Raw genomic sequence first — 20164 nt, forward strand, 5'->3', positions numbered from 1 at the left:
GGTATTTCAGGTGGTTTGAGTATAATACCACGTTTTGTGGTAATGGCTTTAGCTGTTTCATTTCGGGGGTTAGCATTTGTATCGCTGGGTAGACTCCCCGGTTTTCTTTCACCAATTAACCTTGCTAGGTTACTCATTTCTTGTTCCAGATTTTGAATAGAAGCTTGTTGATTTCTAAATGCTTGAGCATTTTGTTCATTAGTTTGTTTATGAGATGTGAAAATTGAGTATGAGATTCAACTAGCTTCGACATCATATCTTCTAAATTTGGGTTTTTATCATCGGTTTGTGGTGGTTTATTTGGAAAAATAGGTCTTTGCTGGTTGTAAGTATTGTTAGATACTTGTTGATTGCTAGGACCTTGTTGGTTGTTATATGGAACATTTCGGTTATAATTCTAACTTTGATTGTAGTTTGGTTTTGGCGTTGATAATTATTTTGATTATTATTTCCAGGCCTTTGGTTCATGTATGAAACATTCTCTCTTTGTTCCATTGTTTGTTCAATACTGAGACAATCTTTTGTCAAATGTGGTCCTCCACACTGCTCACAACTAATTCGTATTGCGTGAATATCTCTAGTCATCTTTTCCATTCGTCTCTCGAAAGCATCTAACTTTGCGAAAATGGAATCAAATTCATGGGTAGAATCGGCTCTAGCCGCTTTAGATGAATGAAATATATCTTTTTCTTGATGCCACTCATGTGAGTGGGAGGCTGTGTTATCAATAATTTTGTGAGCTTCAGTTGCGGTTTTCTTCATAATGGAACCACCAGCTGCTGTGTCGATGTCTTTTTGTGTAGCAACGTCGACACCTTGGTAGAATATTTGTACTATTTGATAAGTGTCTAAACCGTGCTGAGGACATCCTCTCAACAACTTTCTGAATCTTGTCCATGCCTCATATAGAGTTTCATTTGGCTTTTGCGCTAACGTAACAATTTCTCTTTGAAGTCTTACGGCTTTAGATGCCGGAAAGAATCTTTTAAAAAATTTCTCAACTAAGACATCCCATGTATCAATCGCTCCTTCAGGTAACGATTCTAACTAATCTTTGGCTTCTCTCTTTAAAGTCCAGGGAAGTAATATGAGATAGATCTGTTCATCTTCAACTTCTCTGATTTTGAATAGAGTACAAATCCTATTAAAGGTTCGAAGATGTTCGTTTGAATCTTCTTTTGGTGTACAACTAAATTGGCATTGATTAGTTACCATGTGTAGGATTTGTCCTTTAATTTCATAATCTGGTGCATTAATGTCTGGTTGAGTAATGGCATGACCTTGGCCAGTACGTGTAGCTCTCATTCCATCTACCATACTTAGAGGTTCTAGATTTTCCATAATTGAATTTGTTGAATCTGAATCATTAGAGGATTCTGATTTAATGGTTTCTTCCTCGACAACCTCTGGTTGAATGTTTGGTTATTCAGGAGGAATGATTAGTGGTTCAGGATCTCTGAATTGTCCTTGAATATCCTCCGGGTTCTCAATTGTGAGGTCGGGTTCAAAAAATGGATTATCAGAAATATGAATTGCAGTACTTGGTCGTCTTGATGATGATTCTAAAGAAAAATTAACGGCGACAATATTGACTAGATGTCCTGATCGAGTTACAGGTGGTGAACGTATGAAAGGTGGTGAACATTTTGCTCGGTGCATTCACTGAATATCCTATTAGTTATAAAGATAAAAATTATAAAAGTTATCAAATTAATAGACTTTTCTGATTTTTCCCACGTTTCGAATAGCCAATAGATGCAGCAGGTAGCCAGGACCCTTTAAATCGGAAATCCACAACTCGCCACTAACAAATCCAACTATTACTACGAACCAGAAAATTTTGGATGTCTACCAATTTAACCGCTTAAAATAATTTTTCGTCGAAATTTAAAGAAGATAAAAAGATCTATGTCCTAAAACTAGAGCGTAGAAATGAGAAAGAAAGAGTGCGTCGAAAAATAAGAAGTAGAAAAACAAACCGTTGAAAAATAATAAGAAAGTAAAGCGTCGAAATTAAAAGTCTAAAAACTAAAAATTAAAACTTGCGTCTAAAGGTATTAAAGCTTAAAAGGAATTCTAAACGGAGAACGACAATTACTTAAAAAAGCACTTAAATCTTAAAACGGCGTCGCAAAATTCTAAAGCACCTAAATCTTAATCTAAAGAAAAAGTACTTAATGGATTTTACGGCAAAGCCTAAAAATCTAGAAATGTAAAATAATTACGGCAAAAACCAAGTTTACAACTAATTACGAACGATAAATATACAAATTACGAAATTAAAAGATTAAAATATATAATTTAAAAAAAGAAACCAAAAATGATAAAATTACTTATTTTTTTATAAAAATATTACTTTTGTATTATTATTTTATAAAAGTATTAATTTATATAGTTAATAATAAAATTAAAACTTAATATTACTAAATATAAATTAAAACTAGAATAAACTAATTAATATTATAACTAAACCCTAATTAATAATAATTATTAAAAAAATCTAACCCTAAACGCGTAATTAATGCTGTACTAGGTTCAGCATGTCAGATACTGCTCCGCGACTGTGGTATTCTGTAAGAGAGGAGCTCCGCGACTGCGAAGCTATGCAGGCTCAGATGATGGCAGGTTCAAATTCGTGCAGGTTCAGATATATATATATATATATATATATATATATATATATATATATATATATATATATATATATATATATATATATATATATATATATATATATATATTATTTTTATTTTTATTTTCTGTTTTTAATTTATAGAAAATATAATTTAAATAAAACTTATATTTAAAAAAATACTTATTAGTTTTTGTAACTTAAAAAAAAACTTTTTAATTTAAACACTTAAAAATATAGAAATATATACTTGTTTTTATGTTTTTATATTTTTGATATTCAAAACTTATATAAGAATATTTTTACAAAAATAACTTAAAAACTAATTTTTTTTATAGCGTTTCGCTTTCGTATCCCCGGCAGCGGCGCCAAAAATACTTGATGTGTGCTAGGTGGCGTACGAAATACTATTAAATACGATACAATTTACACAAGTTATTTATTTATTTATTGAATGGATATACATATACCTTGCTACAACACTTATAGGCAGTGTACCTAATCGTAGAGTAGTGTAGTTTTTAGTAAGTCCGGTTCATTCCACAGGGATACAGCTGAGTTTAACGCTATATTTTTTTAAACTATATTTATATATATATATATATATATATATATATATATATATATATATATATATATATATATATATATATATATATATATATATATATACATAAATATATATATATAGGTAGTATTATTATTATTAGTATAAAAGGGGGGTTTACCGTTTAATGACCGGTTTGTCGATTTTAAGTCCTAATGCAAAATATTAAAAATTAATATAAAGCGTAAACTAAATGACGATAAATAAAATTGAGATAAAATAAAAGTACGATAATTAAAAGTGCAATACTTTTAAGTACGATAAATAAAATGACGATAAATAAAAGTGCGATGAGATATAAAATAAAGGAATTATGATTATTTAAACTTCCGTAATCATGATGTTTGACGTGTTGATTTTATTTTATTACCAAGGGTTAATTGTCCTTTGTCCTGGATTATTCGATATGTCTATCTGGTTTTGTCCATAATAGTCCATCGGTCATAATTATAAATTGCGAGAGTCTTCGCCAAATTAACCTTATACCCGAAGTCAAATATTCCAACTAATTGGGGACTTAAACTGTAACAAGGTCTTAATACTTTGTTTAATGAATACAACAGGTTATCGACTGCATGTAATCCAAGGTTTTAATACTTTGTTAACAATTACACCAATTACCCTTGAACGTAATCCACCCCTTTTTTAATGAGTCCAGTGACTATTAATCCATTCCCGTGTCCGGTCAAATGAACAATTATCAGTATTTATAGATATCCCGCCCACCGTACCCAGTCAAGCGTATGTGGTTATATATAAATACGTCAAATTGTAATCTCTATATTAAATTAACAAGATATCATTTAGTTAATTAAATATAAAGCCCATTAATAGCCCATAGTCCAATATCCACAAGTGTCGATCTTTTGTTCAAACCCCAATTATGGTCCAAAGCCCAATAACCCAGTCTTAATATTTAGTCCAACATCACGATTACTTCGGCTTAAATAAGCATAATAATAACTTAGCTACGAGACATTAATTTAAAAAGGTTGAACATAACTTACAATGAGTATTAATCGCGTAGTGTTACACGGACAGAATTTCGACTTACAAACCTTAAAACATTCGCTACAATAACCTTATTATTATTACTAACTTAAATAAAAATTAAAATTAAAATATAAATATAAATATATTCTGAGAGAGAGTGAGAGATATATTGATATGGTGTAAATTACTCGTCGAATTGGATGGACTTTTATAGGGGGATTCGGGTCCTGGTGTACTCCGCGACTGTGGCATTTTTGTTCCTCACAGATCAGCGACTGCGGAGCTTTGGATTCCAGCTCACACAGATTTTGGCTCCTAGCTTGCCGACGTTTATTTATTTAATATATAAATATAATATATATATATATATATATATATATATATATATATATATATATATATATAATTTACATAATTAATTATATATTATATTATATTTATGTGCATAGTTGATTTGTAATTTTAGCTCCGTTGAGTCGTACGTTGATAGTTGGTTCATGTCTCGGTTCCGGATTTTCGAACGCCTTTTCGTACAATTTTAATATCTTGTACTTTGCATTTTGCGGCTTGTACTCTTGTCATTTTTAGAAGTTTCTCATCAATAAATTGAACCACTCGGATTGTACTTTGTACTTTTTAGCGTTTTGGTCGCTTGCGTCTTCAAATCATCGAATCTGTCTTTTGTCTTCACCTTTTATTATTTAAACGAATATCACTTGTAAATAAAGCAATTGCAACTAAAAGTTTATCTTCCTTGAAGGATAATGCTATGAATTATGTGTTCATTTTTAGCAATATCATTAGGTTTAATGGAAATATAATTAGGGCCTCATCTAATCAAAACATGGACTTAAAATAAACACATGACCCAACAAGATAAACAAAAAGGGGGTGTGACATGGATTCGGCCGAATGGCCCATCTAGAGTGTTCCTGGGCCCATTTTGTCCAAAAGCATGTTCACACATGGTCCGTTTCGAGTGCCGTTAACCGTACCGGGTCTCCGGAACGTTAACTAGTCATTGAAACGAAATCACCAGGTTTAATTTATTAATTAAACAATAAATTAAATAAGTTTTTCCTAAAGTCAATAATTATTAAAAATAATTATTTTATCGTTTTTCTGAGTTCCGTAAACTGAAAAGTTTTCTAGGCGATTAACTTAATCGTGTCGTTTTCTAGTTATTTTGTTATCCGAAACAAGTTCATAAATTAATATAACATATTAATTCAATTAATCCAATAGGATCAAGTATGCATTTAAATCCATTAACCACATAAAGTTCTAAGTAAACACCATTAAATATTTAACGAACATGTAACGATAGTAACAGAAAAAGTAGGGTTGTTACATTACCCACCTGTTATGAAAAATTTCGTCCCAAAATTTTAGTGTACGTCTGCCGTAATAGTCTCCTCAGGAGACAGTTGCGGATACTTTTGTCTCAACTGGTGTTCACGCTCCCACGTGAATTCTGTTCCTCTACGGGCGTTCCATCGAACTTTAACTATCGGGATTCTTCTTCGTTTTAGCCGCTTGATCTCACGATCCATAATCTCAACAGGTTCTTTAACGAAATAAAGCTTAGGATCAACTTGTATCTCTTCCAAAGGAATTAACAAACTTTCGTTCGATAAGCATTTCTTCAAGTTAGTAACATGGAAAGTGTCATGAATTCGCTTAGTTCTTGCGGTAGTTTCAGTCTGTATGCTACCGGTCCAATTCTCTCGGTAATCTCAAATGGTCCAATATATCTCGAACTTAGTTTGCCTCTTTTACCAAAATGCACTACACCCTTCCATGGTGATACTTTGAGCATAACTTTATCTCCAACTCAAAATTCTAAATCTCGCCTTCTAACGTCGGCGTAACTCTTTTGACGACTTCGTGCCGTTTTCAGTCTCTCTTGTATCTGCACGATCTTCTCAGTTGTTTCGTGTATGATATCAGGACCAGTCATTTGACTATCTCGTAACTCAGTCCAACATACAGGTGATCTGCACTTTCTGCCATAAAGTGCTTCAAAAAGCGCTGCCTTTATACTAGCGTGATAACTATTGTTTTAGGAGAATTCTGCTAATGGTAGATGTCTATCCTGTCCATTTTCAAAATTGAAATCACATGCCCTTAACATATATTCTAGTGTTTGAATGGTTCTCTCGCTTTGTCCATCAGTTTTGGGTGATACGTTGTACTCATGTCTAAACGGGTTCCCATTGCCTCTTGCAATGCCTGCCAAAATCTAGAGGTAAATCTGCTGTCTCTGTCAGAAATAATGGATATCGACACTCCATGTCGGGAAACCACTTCCTTTATATAGATCTGTGCCAACTTCTCCATCTCATCCGTTTCCTTGATCGGTAGAAAATGATCTGACTTTGTGAGACGATCAATGATAACCCAAATTGTATCATAACCTCCCACAATCTTGGGTAACTTAGTAATGAAATCCATAGTAATACATTCCCATTTCCACTGGGGAATCTTTGGCTGTGTCAGCAGTCCTAACGGTTTCTGAATTTCTACCTTTACCTTAGCACACGTTGAGCACTTACCAACATAGGTTGCAATATCAGCTTTCATATTAGGCCACCAATACAGTGCCTTTAGATCTTGATACATCTTGTCGGATCCCGGGTGAATAGAATACCTTGTCTTGTGTGCCTCGTCTAGCACTAGTTCCCTTAATCCTCTAAACTTTGGTACCCAAATTCTATCTATGAAGTATCGGGTTCCATCTTCTCGAATGACAAACTTCTTGTCCATTCCTCTAAGGGACTCAGTAGTAACGTTCTCTTCCTTCAATGCCTCTAGTTGTGCATCTCGTATCTGAGAAGTAAGGTTCGTTCGGACAGTCATGTTCAATGCTCTAACTCGTAGAGGTTTAGCCTTATCCTTCCTACTCAAGGCATCTGCAACGACATTAGCCTTGCCAGGACGATAGCAAATCTCGAAGTCGTAGTCATTCAATAGCTCTATCCAACATCTCTGCCTCATGTTGAGCTGTTTTTGATCGGAAATATGTTGTAAATACTTGTGATCGGTGAAAACAGTAAACTTAGTACCATACAAGTAATGTCTCCACATCTTCAGTGCAAAGACCTTGACACCAAGTTCCAAATCATGGATCGTATAATTCTGTTCATGTACTTTCAATTTTTGTGATCCATAGGCGATCACTTTCTTCCGTTGCATTAACACGCAACCAAAACCCTGTCGTGAAACATCACAGTAAATCACTAAGTCCTCATTTCCTTCGGGTAGAGAAAAAATCGGGGCAGTAGTCAATTTCTGTTTTAATAACTGAAATGCAGACTCATGTTGCTCAGTCCACTCATACTTCTTACCCTTGTGAGTCAATGCTGTTAACGGTCGGGCAATAGTAGAAAATACCTCAATGAATCTTCTATAATAACCGGCGAGACCTAAGAATTTTCGTATCTGCGTTGGCGACTTGGGAGTCTCCCATTTCTTAACCGTTTCTACCTTCGCATACAACTGCTCTTTTCTGAGCATCTCGAGTATCAAACGGAGATGTTGCTCATGTTCCTTCTTGTTCTTTGAATATACCAGAATATCGTCAATAAGCAAAATAACAAACTTTTCCAGATATAGCTTACACACACGGTTCATGAGATTCGTGAACACTGCCGGTGCGTTCATCAATCCAAATGGCATTACTGTGAACTCATGATGTCCATAGCATGTTCTGAACACTGTTTTCGATATATCATTCTCTTTTACTATCATTTGATGATAACCTGACCTCAGGTCAATCTTAGAGTAACATCCTGATCCTTGCAACTGATCAAACTGATCATCGACACTCGGTAACATGGTACATTCTTGATAGTCAGCTTATTCAGTCCTCTCTAATCAATACAAAGTCTTATAGATCCATCATTCTTCTAACAACGAGCACAGGTGCTCTCCGTGGTGAAGAACTCGGTCGAATGAATCCTTTGTCTAAAAGCTCTTGTAACTGATTATACAGCTCTTGCAATTATGAAGGTGTAAGTCTATCCGATGCACGTGCTACAGGCGCCGCTCCCGGCATTAAGTCAATCTGAATTTCTACGTCTCTATGCGGTGGAAGACAAGGTAATTCTCTGAAGGACCTTAAGGAAAAATTTCTAACGGTTGGGACATCTTCGGGTCTCTTAACTGCTGATTCAACTTTGCTCATATGTGCCAGAATTGCGAGACATCCTTATCTCATGTACTTCTGGACCTTCGAGCATTTAATGTAACGCAACGGTGTACTCATCTTCTCCTCGTACACCATCATTGATTCACCTCCGATAAAAGGACTTCTTATAGCCTTCTGGCCGCAACAATTTTGGTTTTTGATATCGGCTAAAAAGTCACGTTTTTACCCTCGATATTAAGTCCCAAAAGCATAAATTTAAAACTTTGCTGGAAAAATAATCGTTTTTTCGGTTAAATTAGATAAAGTAATTACGAAGACAATGCAAAAAGAATCAAGAGAATCGGAGCTAAAACGAAGATTCTAGAGCGAATACGGTGAAAGACAAGAAATCAAGTTACGATCCAGCGAATCAGCAATCCAAACGGCCTGCCAAACGGGCTACCAAACGGCTTGCCAGTATGGAAAACGGCCTGCCACACGGCCAAGGCAAACGAGCACAACAAACGGGCCACCTGGTCAAACGGACTCTGCAAACGGCTTGCCAAACTGCCTGCCAGCCGTTTGCAGGAAAAATTCAAGTCCATGTTGATTAAATGCTTGGAATAATCTAGAATGTGCTTGCTCTCTAAGTTATACTTGCTCTCTAAGGTCACTTTGGCCACCAAGTTCTCAAGATGCTTTGCTTGGTCACCAAGCCCATTTATTTACAACTTTGCCATCAAGCTTTCCTATAAATAGGTGGCTCATCCCACTATTTCAACACACACCATTCTTCACTTCTCTCTCAAAATATCTCTATAGTCGCTCTCTAGTGATCTATAGGAGATTACTTCTCTCTCTACTTTCTCTCTCTAAATTCTAGAGAGAGAAAAGTACAGAGATTAGGAAAATAATTATCTCTCTATTGTCGCTCTCTAGTGATCAATAGGAGATTAGTATGTAATTAGTAGTAGAAGCTATCAAGTATTGTAACGTTATGGATACTATGAAGAAATACAAGTGTTATTCTGCCGACATTATCCGGTAACATCTATCGTTTCTTTTATTAATTTATTATAATATTCTTGTTTGATGTTTGTGATTTATTAATATTAGAAATGCTTGTGGCATTGATGTGTGAGTAATTTCTTGATTGTTTGCCATGATCTAATAATGTTAGTTAGGGATGATTATCGTTTCGTACTCGCTTGTGTATGATATTAAACCTCGTTATTATCATCCTTTCACCAATAAAACGTGATTAAAACCTTTTATAAAGTCGACAATTATAAGGTAATTAATTATCTGTGTTTATACATTGGTCAAGTTATGAACCCATCGGAAATACTATAAAGTACATGGGAAAGTACTGTTGGACCAGATCAAGACATTGGTCAAGAGTATAAGACTCGAGGAAATACTGTTGCAACAGTACTGCAACAGTAGAGTACAGTGTTGATGTACTATAGGACCACTTGAGCATGGTCAAGGTTAGAAGCTATGAAACCACTATAAGTCTAGTACATAGTGGATAACTAAGGGATTTATTTGGTAGATTTAAGTAAGGGCTGGTTTAAGTCATAAATGGGAGTTTAACGCACTACAATACAAACTAAGCTTATAAATCTTTAAGGATGACTGAGAACTATCAGAGGTTCTATTTTGTCTACAAACCCTTAGCTTTTACCAAACCATTGACAGAAAGGGATTCGAAACACAATCATAGCCACTCACTTGGGTGATACACCAAGGTGTTAAGAAAAGTTGGATATTATCTATATAAGGCTATGCTAATTTATTCGTGCGCCCAAGGGATGCATTGCATCCAAGATGGGCCACTTATATCCTTAAACTAGATAAAGCGTCGGGAGTTGAGCATAGTCCATTCGATCAAAATCTTCAAGGCCTAGTTCCTCGTGACATGCTAATCGGGAAACCGCTTAGTAGGGAATATAGTGTTTACACTAAGGTATGTCTATCCAATGAGTGTCTCGCAATCATCCTTATCTTAAATCATGGTGAACCACGTCTTCTTTGTCCTTAGCTGTTGCATGCTAGCTAGCTTATTTTAATTATATTGCTTTAATATTTTAAATACAATTATAAATCTAATCAACCCAACTATTTCCTTTACACAATTTGATATTCCGGATAAAGTGGTGTCTAGAATAAACCGGTTGGACTTGATTGTTGGATTTTCCGAACAGTCACCAATTTATTGGGACCAAAAGGATCATGCCTCTCCACACAAGGTGTACCTGGCCACTAGTCTTGGTACTAAATTGTGTACAAACCCAATCTTAATTACTAAATTATCCGAATAAGCTCCGCTTCAAATTCGACCGGTCAAGGAACCACCCTAGATCATATTTGCCCTTGCTAACCTATAGGAAGGAATAATAGATTTAGGCCTAGCATATATAAATTAAATAATCAACTTCTTCTGTTGATATCCTGAATTGACGTTTTGCGACCTAACGACACCGCATAAATAAACCGTCCGATTCTGGAATATCAGGGAGTAGTTAATTTTTGGCGCCGCTGCTGGGGAGCAGTTGTGACGACCCGGAAATTTCCGACCAAATTTAAACTTAATCTTTATATGTTTTCGACACGATAAGCAAAGTCTGTTATGTTAAGTCTCAAAAAGTTTGAATTGTTGTCATACATTCAATTGACCTTCGACTGTTCTCGATGATTCACGAACAATTATGAGTAATTGAATATGTAAATCATATATAGATACAAATATAAATATAAGTGTATATAATATTTGAAATTAATAAAGTATACTTAATCATTTAGAATTAAAATGTAAAATAATAAATAGAATAGATAAGTTACTATTATATCTATATAAATATATATATACTATTAAGAATCTATATATATGAATTTATGTATAAATAAAAATATTGTAGTATATATAAAATATATAAATAATAAATATTTAATAAAATATAGTACATATGATTATTAAATATTATATAATTAATATAATTAATAAGTTGAATATAATTGTTCCATTAATATTTGTATCATTAATTTGTTATTTTTACTAATATTATTATTATTATTACTTTCATTATTATTATTAAAGTAAATTTTAAATATTAACAGTAGTGTTATTATTGTGAATATATATATAATACATAAAAATGAAATTTGATATGTAAGAATTAAGATGTTATTATTAATAATATAATATTAATATTATTATTAATAAAATATTTATTATTACAAAAATTACATAAATAAAATCAAGATAAATTTTATCTCGCAATCAACTGTATTGGGTTTTGTCTCTGCCTTTAATCCGTTACACATCAGAATCAAAAGTACCAATCCATATTCAATTATGCTTTACCTTTATATTTTTTTTATTATTCTGATGTACTAATAGAATCATTCTTGTCCCAAATTTGTTAACTGTCCAAATCAATTCTATTACATAACTAATCAATTCGTATCATACTTAACAGTTTCAATTATTTGATTATAACATATATCTAATGTCAATCGCTACTACAAATATAAAAAGGAAAAAACAGAAAAATAGAGGTCGACCTCTGTTTTAAACTCAAGAACACCACCTTCGAACTTCACTAACCGGATTCTTGTTCACAACTATTATAATCCGAGAACCCCACAACCTACAGACTTAACAATCATCAAACCCATTTCCATCTTTGAACCCGTCACCCATATTGATTGACCAAACTACCATCACCTTCACCTTACTCTTTCACCACGGTACAACCATTCTAATTACCACCACTGTATTATTTTTTTTACATGCACGCTTACATGATACATATATACATATCTTCTTCTTCTTCTTCTTCTTCTTCTTCATGTTTAAGCTGATCACCGTGCCACCAAACCCACCACCCTTGGACTCAAATTAACCACTACCATCCCTAACCTCATAACCAAACCCACCCTCCTTTCTTCATTCACTGAGCTATCTCGACACCTTGATAATTAACATGTCAACCACCTTCTGTTTCATTTTCTATTTGCAGCTCGAGACACAATACCACCGTAAAACCAATAAATCACCAAGATATTGTTACCAAGTAACTTGTTTCTATTTCTATCACAAGAACCTCACACAACACTGCCATTATATAATTGAAATTGCAATCTCTAAGTAACTTTATCTAGTAAATGACTTTAGCATTCTCTTTGGGTCCATTGTGGCCGACATAGTGATAAGAAAACAACCCACTACTTGGCCACTAGTCTGTAAAAAAAAAAATTATATTGAAAAGATGCTGATTTGGTCGTATTCCTTTGGATGGGGAACCTATTTCCTTTTCTCTTGGATCGAGAGTTATTGAAAGTCTTGGGCCATGAACTTGGATTCCATGTTGGGCCAAGAAATCAGTTTCATATTGGGCTGTGATCTGGTTCGTTTTTGATGGGATTGTTAGGAATAAGGAAGCATAATATGTGATGATATGAAATAATAAACAGATAAAAACGGATACATATATATATATATATATATATATATATATATATATATATATATATATATATATATATATATATATATATATATATATATATATATATATATATATATATATATATAGAGTTAAGTCGGGAATTATTCATATAAACAGAGATGGCTGGATGGTTTAGGATGTTGTGGGTTAAGCGAGAGGTCGTGGGTTCGAGTCCGGGCAATGGCATATATTTTTTTTGAGCTTGTTCTTCAAAGGTAGTAATCTATTTTTTTTATTTACTACTACTACTACTACTACTACTACTACTACTACTACTACTACTACTACTACTACTACTACTACTACTACTACTACTACTACTACTACTACTACTACTACTACTACTACTACTACTACTACTACTACTACTACTACTACTACTACTACTACTACTACTACTACTACTACTACTACTACTACTACTACTACTACTACTACTACTACTACTACTACTACTACTACTACTACTACTACTACTACTACTACTACTACTATTATTATTGATTGTTATTATTATTGTTATTGTTAAAGTTATAATTATTATTATTATTATCATAAGTATTATAATAAGTATTAATAGTAATCTTATCATTTTAAGTATTATTATGATTGTTATCATTAGTATTATTAATAACATTATTAGTATCATTATTACTAAAAACTACTATAATCATTTTTGTTATCAGTATTATTATAATTAATAAAGTCATTATTATTATTATTATTATTATTATTATTATTATTATTAAATTATTATTTACAAAACTATCGTTTTAACAAATAGATATCTTGTACATATATTATATATACTAGGATTATATTAATATTTCATACAATTATGTAACAAAAATATTAACATTACTTATATAAATACTTATATATAACAAACTAATGATATTTTAAATATAATACTAATCATATATAAGTATATATATATATATATATATATATATATATATATATATATATATATATATATATATATATATATATATATATATATATATATATATATATATATATATATATATATATATATTAACATAACTAAATATATAGATATTAATCATTCTAAATATATATATAATATACAATTTAAGATATAAAATAAACATACATTTTTAAATGGAAGTTATTATAAAAATCTATAAAACTAATAATATATAAATATTATATATTAATAAATGAAATTATGTGATTCTACGATTATATGTTTTAATATATATATGAATAATTTAGGTTCATGAATCCGAGGCCAACCCTACATTGTTCAGTCGTATGCATATTTTTACTACAAAATATCGTATGGTGAGTTCATTAGATTCCCTTTTACTCTTTACATTTTTGGGACTGAGAATACATGCGCTACTTTTGCAACTGCTTTATTAAATGCTTTGAAATACATTTTAAACTGCGAATACATGAAATGCTTTTATAAATGTTTGACGAGATAGACACAAGCAAAATATTCCTCGAATGAATTATGTGGACGTGATAATTGCCACCATTGAATTATGTGGACGTGATAATTGCCACAATTGATATGAATATTTTTTCCCTGATTATTATTGCTTGGTAACCTAAGAATTAGAGAACATCACTAATTTTGAGAATTAGTGCACGCCTAATTAACGCGAATCCTAAAGGTAGCTACCGGGTTTAAAACCCCCACCCAGAATGTTCACTAGACGGAAGGGCTAGTGGGTGTGATGTTTAGTACTTCGAAGTTTATATGATTATTATACAGACGAGATGTTCTGTTTTGGGGATATTATTATGCGCATTATATGTTAAGGTTGGTTACCAAGCCAAGCTATGAAAGTAATGAAAAGTGAATGTTATGTATCGAGAGAATGATTTTATACACAGGTTATGTGTATGTTATTTTTGTGCACGAGATATGTGTACGGTTACTAAGATTTATGAAAGTGTACTGTATTTAAAAGATATCGCATGTACATTACAGGTGGGTATAGGATTCGGGCCCATTTGTACCATTCAGCATTTAAATCTTGTGGTCTATCAAAATGATGAATTTTATTATTTTATTATAAACCTATGAACTCACCAACCTTTTGGTTGACACTTGAAAGCATGTTTATTCTCATGTATGAAAGAAATCTTCTGCTGTGCATTAGCTCATATTAGAGACATTACTTGGAGTCATTCATGACATATTTCAAAAGACGTTGCATTCGAGTCGTCGAGTTCATCAAGATTATTATTAAGTCAATTATAGATGGATATATTATGAAAGGGTATGCATACCGTCAACTTTCGATGTAAATGAAAGTTTGTCTTTTAAAAAGAATGCAATGTTTGTAAAATGTATCATATAGAGGTCAAGTACCTCGCAATGAAATCAACTATTGTGAATCGTTTATAATGTATATGAACGGGTCCTTTCAGCAATAGTACGATTTGGAGCCTGTTTAGATTAGTTATTTTTTAAGTGACCCTTTTGACGAATACTGGCTTTGTCAGAAGTTACTATTTTACCGTAGTTAGGTTAGATAATATTAGCTTAATTTAGATTAACTAAAATGTTTAAAATGGACTTCCTTATTAGTGAACCTTTAGGATGGTTTAACCTACTTAGACCGCTAAGAATTCTTCCGACACATCGCTTCTTCTATCCGATATCATACATTGTACCCATCCGATGAGATCGACAATTACCTGCCGATAGTTCGACAATGGCCGCACACATCACTCTCGCTGACATCACCAAACCCTCGTTAGAAGGATGAGGAGGACCAATACTCTATCCAGAGGTTAATAGAGCGTCTTTTGTGCTTAAGAATATCATCATACAACTCATTCAGAATCACTATCAGTTCCATGGCTTACCAATTGACGATCTCAACTCTCACTTACATAGATTCCTCTCCTTATCCCACTCATTTAAGCAAAACGGGATTGAACAAGACGTAGTTCGTCTATATCTGTTCCCCTATTCCTTAACTCATCATGCAAAAACCTAGTTCGAGGGGTTAGAACCCAACTCTATCACCTCATGGGAGGAAATGGCAACAACTTTCTTAATTAAATACTTTCCCTTATAAAAAATATCAGAAATAGGAATGACATCGTAAACTTTCAACAAGCTTTCGATTAATTACTCTACACTGCATAGTAACGATTCAAACATTTACTTCGAAGATGCCCAAACCACCGTCTTGAGAGCTCTGATCAGATTTTGACCTTCTACAAAGGTCTGAATCAGAACAATAAGTCTACTCTTGATGCTGTTTCTCAGGGTAACTTCATGAACTTCACTGCCGACGAGGATGGCGATTGATCGAGGAGATGACTATGCACCATCACGATTGGAACACGGGAGAGTACATTTCATCAGCAACATCGCTTTCTGCCTTCGATCCTATCAAAACCATAAAATTTCTCTCAGACCAAATAGAAAACCTCACCAAAGAAGTCAGAGAGCTAAAGAAACTCCCGCAACATGTGTCTCAAGTGCAATTATGCCAGAATTGTACTAACCCACATCCAACCAAGGTTTACAAGGCTGAATGTGAGGACTCTGTTGCCTACTTTGATAAGATCCTAGCTCATCCACAAAACCCACCCACAAAACCCACTACCTCACCAGAGACAAGGCCAGACGATGTCCTACTGTGAATCATTAACATGATCACAGCAATACAAGACGAAACTGACTTAGTCATGACTAATCACTTGAGTAGTCTTGAATATCAAATAAGCCAGCTAAATCAACGTTTCAATTCTCTAGGTTGCCCTAAAAATGACTCAAAGGTGGCACATAGCCACCCTTCAGTTTCTTCTAAGGAGAGGAAACTAACTAATACCCGTTCGGTAGTAGTCATTGAGTCATCACCTAAACTCGATGGGAAAACACCCTTTCCATTACCTAGCCATCTCAAGCAAAGACATAACAAGATGAAATCTTCCAAGCTTGATGGTAAATTTTTGGACACTGTGTCTAAAAATCCTTATAGTAAGAAGTATTTTAGGAAACTGCTATCAACCAAGGATAAGGTACCCGAAGTACCCAATGCCCCGCTGAACGCTGATTGTTCACCCATTCTTTTAAATACTCTTCCTGTAAAACTAGGGGATATCGGATGATTTACCCTTCCTTGTTCTATCTACCAATCTGGTACTATCTATTCTCTCACTGACCTTAGTGCCAGCATCAATCTCATGCCCTACTCACTATTCCAGAGACTCAAAATCGGAAACCTTAACCCTACCAAAATGAGCATCCAGCTAGCTGACCAATCCGCTAGATATCCTAAGGCAATAGCTGAAAACGTCATGGTTAAGATCAAAAAATTCTTTTTTCTGACCGACTTTGTGGTTATGGACTATAAAAAAAACATGAAAACTCCTATCATCTTAGGAAGACCTTTCATGAATACAACCAAAGCGATCGTTGACGTTTATTCACAGACTATCACTTTGAGATCCTGTGGAGAAGAAGTCACTTTCACGATCGATGAGTCTGTATGTCCTTCTGATGGGAACGGAGAAATAAATACCATCTCCACTAGGAAAGTGTTGATGCATTTTCTGTAAGTCCCTAGACATCTACCTTACGTTTGTGAACAAGTACTTTAGTTTATAGGCTACCATGATTGCTCGTTATTATCCTATCTGTATTTATATGTGGTTACAGGAACTACAGGAATGCGATAAGGATGTCTGACATTACTAGACTCTGTCAGACGTACGACTGAAGTCTCACTCGTATGACTGACAAGCTCATAAACACAGTTGAGCTGAGCTAAGTCACAAATCTAATCTGAGTATACATACACGAGTGAGTGATCACCCGCACGACTGAGAAATATCACTCGTACGAGTGACAACTGACTCACGCGGTTGACTCAACAGTAGGGGTATTTAAGTGTTATGCTCTTCATTTTAGGTTAAGCCTCTCATTACACACACATCACTCAGATCTGGTGGCCTAATCCGATTCTCTCTCAACCCAAATCACTCAAGAGGTGAATAATAGCTCTAGGTGTTAATCTAATCACACAATCCATTGTTTTGGTTTGACTAAATTAATCCCAAAAAGCACAATATTCACTAGAATGGTTTGATTCACTAATTCCGCCTTTGTATGAATTAAACCTGTTGATTTCGAAGTTCCTAGTCATGTTTCATCATTGGTATCAGAGCGTTGGTTGTGATTTCAACATCATCTAGTGATTTTTGGTGATTAAAGAGTTTGTTATTTTGGGTTTTTGAGTTTTAGAGTGATTTTGATCAAAAATGAATCATTTTTACGTGTGTAATTGTGATTAGAGAATGTGTTTATGTTAGTTTAGTGCTAATCTAGCTTGTGGAGGAAGAAATTGAGGTTTAACATCAATTTCTAGGGTTTTTGAGTGAATTAGGGTGAACAGCAGCTCACACGAGTGGGCCAAAAAATTTGATCACTCGTGCGGTTGACCAGACAGTTGACATCACTCGTGAACTTACACACACGATTTAGCATAACCTTGTTAGGTTAAGTGACTAGTCTGATCACACGAGTGATTAAGCGATTGACAGTGACACGTACGAGTAATCACAAGGGTGATCCTTACTCGCACGTCTGAGACTTTGTAATTGGTTCTTTGTTTAAGTAGTAACACATACGCTTGAGTTGTGACACATACGGTTGAGATTGTGACACGTACGGTTGATATCCTGAACCGCACGGTTTACCTTTGGTAAAATTTTTCAAGATGTTTAATTCAAACGATTATGCTTTAGCTGCACCATTAGTTCAGATTATTACGAATATGACTCAACGATTACTCCTTGCTGAGAGTGAATCCTGAAGTGGTACGAAATATACGAGGTTAATGAATATGGATAACTATTCCACTTGGAAGTCGAGATTTAAGATTTGGTCTGATGGTCAAGACATGAAGCTTTAGAAGTACATTGAAACCGAATTTCAATGGCCACGTTCACCTGTTACAAATGAATTGTATACGTGGCATAATATTCCTTCGGAAGAACGTGAAGAGTATAACTTGGAAAAGAAGATGTACTGTAACTTGACAAGTGCTCTTGATGGTCCGATTTTCCATCAATTTCTGTGTCATGATAACTCATTCAAGAAATATGGGAAGTACTTCGTACTTTTAATGAAGGAAATACATCTTACAGAACTAGAAAAGGCTTAGAGTTGAAAGCTGAGTTTGATCGTTTTCACTGGAAAGTTGGAGAATCTTTTACAGAATTGGTTGAAAGATACTGTCATTTGCTAGCTGAACAACACAAGCATGATGTGACCATTGCTGAGAAAGACAAAGTAACATGTCTAGCTGAAGCATTACCTTTAGAATGGAATGGTTTCGTATTAACTATGAAAACCAGTGGAGAACTTTCTACTGCTACAGTGAACTCGTTTATTGCAAGACTTCAGGAAGAAGAATTAGAGTTGTTAAACAAAGTCAAGAGGTCTAAACAAGTTCAAGACACGAAAATGTATTGTCCAAATGGTTACACACCGCCTAAGTCAGCTCATGCACCATTTCAAACAGCTTTTGCTACGAACAATCAGAATATGTATGGTTTGAATGTTAGCAGTGCACCTATTCAACAACCTTCGTATCCACCACAAGTTTCACCATGATCTTTTAATACTCAATCACAGCCTACTTCCAATACTACAGAGTCATCTACACCGACTGCATCAGATGTTCTTTCTGCAGTTAAAATTGAAAACATAAGGAAAGTTGGGAAAGAAAAGATTAGTGACGATATAGCTTTACTATCAAGCCTTGTTAATTCTTATGATAGTTATCTTGATGGTCGTGTGGGCAACATTCATCTAATAACAGAAGATTATCATCAACTTGATAGAGATAAAGCAGAAAAGATGGATACTATGTGGGGTATGGCAAATCTTGTAAGAAGAGCAAGAGATTACGAAGAGCGAACTGGATAACCGATCAGTCTGACCAAAGATACAAAACTGAGATTTGATATGAATACTGTTACTTGTTACAACTGTGGAGAATTAGGTCATTTTTCAAGACAGTGCACAAAATAGAAGAAGCAGGTTAATCGTAATCTATTCAAGAATCAGAACTACAGTTCTCAGATTCAAACTACTAAGCATGAGATCTACATTACTGATAAAGTAAATGAACCAGAAATAGCTGAGACTCCTAACAAAGCTTTGGTTGTCATTCATGGAGATGATGATGATGATTGGTCTATCAAATTGAATGTAGATGATCAACAACCTAAAGCTAACATGGCAAAGATCACGGAATCTAAAGCAGATTGTGTTACTTATCAGA

General features: G+C 34.0%; 1 non-coding gene across 1 annotated transcript; it reads left to right on the forward strand.

Moving 5' to 3' along the window:
• The first annotated feature begins 850 nt into the window (after positions 1–850).
• On the forward strand, positions 851–957 carry LOC139850909 (small nucleolar RNA R71). The gene has a single exon (XR_011760285.1). It is a non-coding gene; the product is annotated as a small nucleolar RNA R71 (small nucleolar RNA).
• The last annotated feature ends 19207 nt before the right edge of the window (positions 958–20164 follow it).

Source organism: Rutidosis leptorrhynchoides, chromosome 5, assembly GCF_046630445.1.
Source record: "Rutidosis leptorrhynchoides isolate AG116_Rl617_1_P2 chromosome 5, CSIRO_AGI_Rlap_v1, whole genome shotgun sequence".
In the NCBI taxonomy this organism is placed as follows: domain Eukaryota; kingdom Viridiplantae; phylum Streptophyta; class Magnoliopsida; order Asterales; family Asteraceae; genus Rutidosis; species Rutidosis leptorrhynchoides.